This window comes from Solanum stenotomum, chromosome 1, assembly GCF_019186545.1.
Source record: "Solanum stenotomum isolate F172 chromosome 1, ASM1918654v1, whole genome shotgun sequence".
In the NCBI taxonomy this organism is placed as follows: Eukaryota; Viridiplantae; Streptophyta; class Magnoliopsida; order Solanales; family Solanaceae; genus Solanum; species Solanum stenotomum.
In genome coordinates, this window is record NC_064282.1 from 93,664,032 (window position 1) to 93,671,496 (window position 7,465).

Genomic DNA, 7,465 nt, shown 5'->3' on the forward strand with positions numbered 1-7,465 from the left:
GCACGCTACTAACATTGTTCTCGACTCGAACATTGAGGACAAGGTTCTTATTGAGGACGGGAGTATTGTTATGAACCAGCCTCGGCCTAATGTCAATACCTATATGGATGTCACACAACTAGTTATTGGGCTGAAAAGAAGCAGCAAAATTAGAAGGCCTTCACAAAGGTTGGTTTGGGACCCAGGCCTAATAAACAACTAGTTAAAAGGATGACGAATGAGAAAGAATGGTTTATGCAAAACTGTTATGAAGAGTCTATGTTTTCTCGTCCCCTTTCTAAGGATCTGGTTTCTCATCTCTTTCTAATTCTTACTATCTTTTAATTCAGTTGTTTCAGTCGATAACTATTGTTAATTACCATAATTTCTATTGTATCCTTATTGAGTAATTGGAATGCATCTATGAGTTTCTGCTGAGAATTGAGTTTGTTGCAGAAGGGCAACTTGGAAACTTATGAGAGGGATCGATGTGCTTAGAAACTACATGGAAAGACTACCTTGGATTATTAATGGAATATTTTCATATAGATACAAAAATTGATTTATGTTACTATTAGCAGGTCTTCGTCAATATTTATAGCTATTTTTGAATTATGATTTGCTCATTTGGTAAAATAATATAAGAATTGATTATTTTTTTTTATAATTTTCACAACCTGTGAAATTTTCATGTTATTGACTAAAAAATACAACTTAAGAAATCTGAGTTACATATCCAAAATTCAACTTTAACTTCAAATCAAATTCAAATGGGACCTTAATAGTGTTGTGGAATGTGGAGAAGACTTGTTGGAGTCTTCCTGACTTAATTAATACACAGGGGCGGCTCAACATAATTGAGGGCCTAAAAAAAAATTCAATTCGCGGCCTAAAATATAAATACACTTCATATACGTATTTATTAAAAAGAAATTAACACTATTTAGATGATAACTATTAGTACTTAATATTGTTTTTTCAGTTACTAGTTTTAGATAAGATTTTATCAACTCAACATTGAGAAACCTCATTTAAGTGAGACGATTATTATATGTATTGTTAACATAATGATATAAGTAATAAGTTGATAAATATTAAATAAAAATAAGAGTTAGAACCACAGAATTTGACTCAAAAAATTGATAACTTGATATACCTCATTTTAATATGCTTAGAGTAATGCTTGAAACTAAAATTTAAAAAGAAATTAAAAAAAATTGTAATTCATTTTGTTCAACATTTTTCACTGTTAATTCTTATTTTTAACAAAGTACAAAAGATGTTACAATGGATAAAATAATTTATTTTTAAAAAAAAATTATACTTTTTATCATAAATAATTAATTTTTCTATAAAAAATTTAACACATAATTTATTCTTAACAAAAATTTGGGACCCCAAAATTGGGGGCTTAAGGCAAAGGCCTTATTTTTGAAAGTATAGAGCCGGCCCTGGCTGTCACTTTCAGTCTAGACCAATTATTCCTTGTAAATAATTTGCCATTGTCAAAGTCAAATGACTATTGGTAGGTAGGAAGGAGGGAAGGAACCTGCTAATACTGTTAATTTGTCATTGTCCAAGTCAATTATTCCTTCATATACGTATTTATTAAAAAAAAAATTAACACTATTTAGATGAAAATTATTAGTACTTAATATTGTTTTTTTCAGTTACTAGTTTTAGATAAAATTTTATCAACTCAATATTGAAAAACATCATTTAAGTGAGATGATTATTATATGTATTGTTAACATAATGATATAAGTAATAAGTTTGATAAATATTAAATAAAAATAAGAGTTAGAACCATAGAATTTGACTCAAAAAGTTCATAACTTGGTATACCTCATTTTAATATGCTTAGAGTAATGCTTGAAACTAAAATTTAAAAAGAAAAAAAAAATTGTAATTCACTTTGTTCAACACTTTTCACTGTTAATTCTTATTTTTAACAAAATACAAAAGATGTTACAATGGATAAAATAATTTATTTTTAAAAAAATTATACTTTTTATCATAAATTATTAATTTTTCTATAAAAAATTTAACACATAATTTATTCTTCATAAAAATTTGAGGCCTCGAAATTTGAGGCATAAGGCAAAGGCATTATTTTTGAAAGCATAGAGCCGGCCCTGTAATACATACAATTTAAGAGGAAAAGAACAAAAGCTCTTCAAAATCAACAAGTCTTCGAGTCAAACAACCAATAGTGAAGCATTCAAGCAAGTGATTATTAATTACGTAGTTGATATTATAATTATTTAAAAATCAATAAAATTATCTAATTAACCTTGTTTATTATCTAATTAACCTTGTTTATGAAAGAGATTAGGATAAAATTGTAAAAAAAAAAACATTTTTTATTTATAACTTTTAAGAAAAGTCCTCTTTTATCAGCAAGACAACTTCACTATTTGGATGGTTGGATTGGATCGGATTTGGATGGATTGAATATGGATTGGATCGGATTTTGATGGATTGAATATTGATTGAGCAAAAATAGTTTGGATTACAATTCATCCAAATAGAATATGAGTAAATATGGATTTGGTCAAATATGATTTGGATAAAATGGTTCTAACCAATTTAAAAATATCTATTTTTCAAAAAAAAAAAAAAAAATTACCCCCTCCCCCGGACACCCCGCACCCCCCACCTTCCACCAACCTACCCCTAAATTACGTGAGCATGCATGGCCCAAACAGGGACAATTGATAAAGTTGTAGAGAAGACTTGTTGACTTAGTTTATAAATACAATTTAAAAGGAATAAAGAAGAAAAAATAAAAAATAAAAAAAATATTTGCATGCATCTTCTTGATAGCTATAAATACATATTGCTTAGCCTAGTGAAAAATATAAGCAAACAACTACCACACACAAAAAATACTTTTCATTTGCTAGTCTAAAACATTGCACACCATGAAAGTGTTAGCAATAACAGTATGGGTTCTCTTGTTTTTTATTTTGACAAATACCAAGTTTGTTGTTTGTGTAGGGATTTGCAGAGACAATGAGCAACGAGCGTTGGAGATCTTGAAGAAAGAAGTAGATGATCCCTTGGATATTCCCTCTTCTTGGGTTGTTGGAAAAGATTGTTGTGAATGGGAAGGGGTCGTGTGCAACAATCTCACTCGTCATGTGATTGAGCTAAGCATTTATAGTGATTGGTTCGAGTCGAGATATCTAAGGATCAATAACCTAGAGTGGTTGACAAGTCTTTCGAGTCTTGAGAACCTAGATATGTATAATGTGGATCTTAGCAAAGCTAATGAATGGCTACAGGTTATTAACATGCTTCCTTCTCTTGTTGATCTTCGTTTAGTCCATTGTAGACTTCATCATATAACACCTCTACTTGATTATCACAATTTTTCTTCACTCAAGTCTCTCGATCTTTCTGAGAATTACAAACTTGGTTCTTCTGTTCCGCAGTGGGTTTTCTACCTCCCTAATCTCGTTTCTCTTGACCTGAGTTACTGTTATTTTACTGGCCCGTTACCTAACGGTCCAGTTAACTTGACTTATCTCACGACCTTCAAGGCTTCTGGAAACTATTTGAATTGTCGTTTACCTAAATGGTTGTTTGATTTGAATAATCTTGAACATGTTGAGCTCCGTTCTAGTGGCATTGAAGGTGTGATACAGAGTAAGAGCGGAAACATAACAAAACTCAAATATCTCGATCTTTCTTTCAATAACCTCAACTCCACTATACCAAATTGGCTCTATCGATGCAAAGATCTAGAATCACTTGGCCTTGGTAGAAATCATCTTGAGGGAACAGTTTCAAGTCTGATTTCAAATTTGAGCTCAATAATTAATATTGACCTTTCTGATAATAAACTCACAGGAGCTGTTCCGGAAAGTGTAGGCCAACTTTCAATGCTAGAATACTTTTCCATCTATAACAATAGGTTGGAAGGTGTTGTAACAGAAAGTCATTTCTCTAAATTAACACATTTACGGCACTTTCGTGCATCTAGAAATAATCTGACGTTAAAAGTGAGTAAGAATTGGATTCCACCTTTTCAAGCCACAAACATTGCAATAGGCGGGTGGAATATAGGCCCTTTGTTTCCAATATGGCTCCGAACTCAAAAGCAGATAGCATATGTTGACATATCAGATGGTGGAATACAAGGTGAGGTTCCAACTTGGTTTTGGAACTTCTCTTCTCCAATTATATTACTCAATCTTTCTCATAACCACTTTTTTGGTGAGATTCCAATCATCTCTACAAATCATGAGCAGAATGGTTTTCTGCCATTAATATACTTGGGTTCCAACAATTTTAGTGGGCCATTACCCTTGATTTCAACCATTGTGACTGAGCTAGATCTCTCAAACAATTCTTTTTCCAAAGGTTTATCTAACTTTTTGTGTGAAGCAAAGAATGGATCTTACAAATTGAAAATCTTAAACCTCGGGGGAAATGATTTATCAGAAGAAATTCCTGATTGTTGGATGAATTGGCCTGAGTTGAAAGCTTTAATCTTGAGGGACAATAATTTGATTGGAAGCTTACCAAGATCTATGGAGGTTTTGAGTAATTTGCAATCCTTAGACTTACGAAGAAATAGACTTAACGGTCCGTTTCCTTCATCCTTGGAAAACTGCACAAAACTGCACAAAATAGATTTAGCTGAGAATGAGTTTATTGGAAAATTACCATCTTGGTTGGGAATGAGGTTTCCAACCTTGATAGTCCTTATTCTTCGGTCCAATAAATTCGATGGTGAATTACCTCAAGAATTATGTCACCTCAAAGATCTTCAGATCTTAGACCTTGCAGACAATACATTTGTTGGAATCATACCAAGGTGTATTGGCAATTTTAGTGCGATGGTCAAAGTAAAAAAGAACGTGAAATATGATTTCAATTTACAATATTCTGCTTATATGGGAGTTCTGATAGAGAGTGCAATGGTGACGACTAAAGGCAACATGTACCAGTATGACACAATTTTGGCGTTGTTTACAAGTATGGATATGTCTAGCAATAATCTTTCTGGAGATATTCCTATAAGTGTAACACGTCTTGCAGAATTAAGATCATTTAATCTTTCCAAAAATAACCTAACTGGTAGGATTCCAAATGACATTGGTGACATGAAAGTCTTGGAATCTGTTGATCTTTCAAAAAATCAACTTTACGGTCAAATCCCACAAAGTTTTTCGAGTTTGTCTACATTGAGCTACTTGAATCTATCTGATAACAATTTGTCAGGTATGATACCATTGAGCACTCAACTTCAAAGTTTTGATCCTACGAGTTTTCAAGGAAACAAACTTTGCGGGATCCCACTCTTGGTGAACTGTAGTCCAGATGGTAATATTCCAAATCACGAATATGAAGATGATGAGAGTGACAAAGATGAAGTGGATTGGTTTTACATTTCAATGGCTATAGGATTTGCACTAAGCTTTTGGGGTGTTTGTGGTTCATTGCTTTTCAAAAGATCATGGAGACATGCTTATTTTCGTTTTCTAGACCGTAGCTGGGAAATGTTACTTGCAAAGTTACCAATATATTGAGGGATATGGTTTAGGATATTTCTATCATCAAAAGTTAGTTTGTGTGCTTACATTTCTCATGTTATCAATCATGTTGTTTCATTTTGTATTCAAATATGTAGACTTTTATGTCTTAATAACTTCCTCAAATGAATGTTTCTTAAGATGTTCAAACAATGTTGTTTCCTTCCTAGTTCCAATTTTCTTATTTCAATCAGAGTCGTGACTCGTGAGGCATATGTTATTTATAAAATGCGTTTGTGTTTGTATAAAGCGAGAGAAAACTGTATATTCAAATATAAATACATATATTTTCTTCGTATAAACTTATAATTATACAAATACAGACTTTCCCCTGCACAATTCTCTTTTGTCTTTCTCTCTTTCTCACTTTATACAAACACAGATTATACAAATTACAATGTATAATTTGTGTTGTATAAAGCGCGCGCGAGAGAGATATGTTTTGATATACAAATGTTTTATTTCGATTCAATTGTATACAAATTCAAATTTTATGCAGATATACAAACCCATAAAATTGAAATGAGAGGTTGTCAGCAATTTATACAAACGAGAAGCTGCCAACGATTTATACAAATGAGAGGCTGCCAGTGATTTATACAAATTTTATATTCCATAGCAAACATAAAATTTGCTATGGAGTGCAATTATATGAACTATAGTTATAGCATATAAATATGATTTTTATATTTGCTAAACCTAAAATTTACTTTTTTAATGTATCAAACAAAAAAATATCACCTTGAAATTTTTTGACAAGACATCTTATCAGTCAAAGTTTAAGAGGGGCTGAATTGAGAATGTCAAAATGGATCAAATCAACTTATTGACCGATCCAAATTACTTAAACGGATTGGGCCGATCATGTCTTTATATGCAAACTTTAAAGTAACAAAAGCTAGCAAGGCAGAGTTCTCTGCTTTGGATGGACATAGTACTTCACTTGTTGTACTTCAATTTTGTGGCGGGGGGGCGCCAACTCGCCCCACACCACACCCACCCTCGTGTAGCCGAGCTATTATTCATGATCGAAGGAAGCCTCGAGGTTGGCTTAGTGGACAATATTAACAAGCTCTCTATATATATATATACACTCAAAATCTTTTCTTTAACCACAACTTTTGCATATATCTTTTATGAATTATTAAATATTTTAACTTAATAGTTTTTTTTTTATGTAGTTTCCATATACGTAAATTTTATTTTTAAGAAATTAAATTTTTCATATCCAAATTCACTATTTAAATTTAAAAATTTAACTCTCAAAATCCAAACTAAAAAGGCAAGTCCTTCTAGGAATTGGCTTATCTTGGAAAGAGACAACAACTTCTCATAAACATATCTCAAGGTGTGTATGGTATGTATACGGTTTTTCATATTTTGAAAAATATTTTTTCTGAAAATAAGTTTTTTTTGTAAATTGAAAAAACAACAGTTTTAGAGGAGTAGAAAAAACAAGTTCTTATAACACCTTGTTGTGCAGGTTTAGAGCCTAGCGCTTCAGGCCAGGTTTTGGGAAGAGTTGTATCTATTTTCCTTATATTTATGAATTTTATGAGAAAATATCGTTTATGACTTATATTGATTCTTAAATGTTAGTTCTATGTGTTCGTGCTTCGTATTTTGTTTTGTGATCTTGAGTAGGCTTACTTATCCGAGGGTTAGATAGGTGTCATCACATCCCCAATTCTGCAAGCAATCGTAATTCCAAATTGAAACTTCAATGCGACACTTACTTTATTTTGCAAACAATCCAAAAACTGATGGGAAAAAGTTTTTTTTTTTCTCATTTCTCGTTCACACTTTAAAAAATCAAAAAAAAAAAAGTTTCATTAAGAATCAATCAAATTACAAAGAAGAATAAAAAAATACAAAGAAAAAGAGTACAACAATACTCAAATTTCAAATGCCAAAGAATCAATTAAGGAAAGGTCCTCTACCCC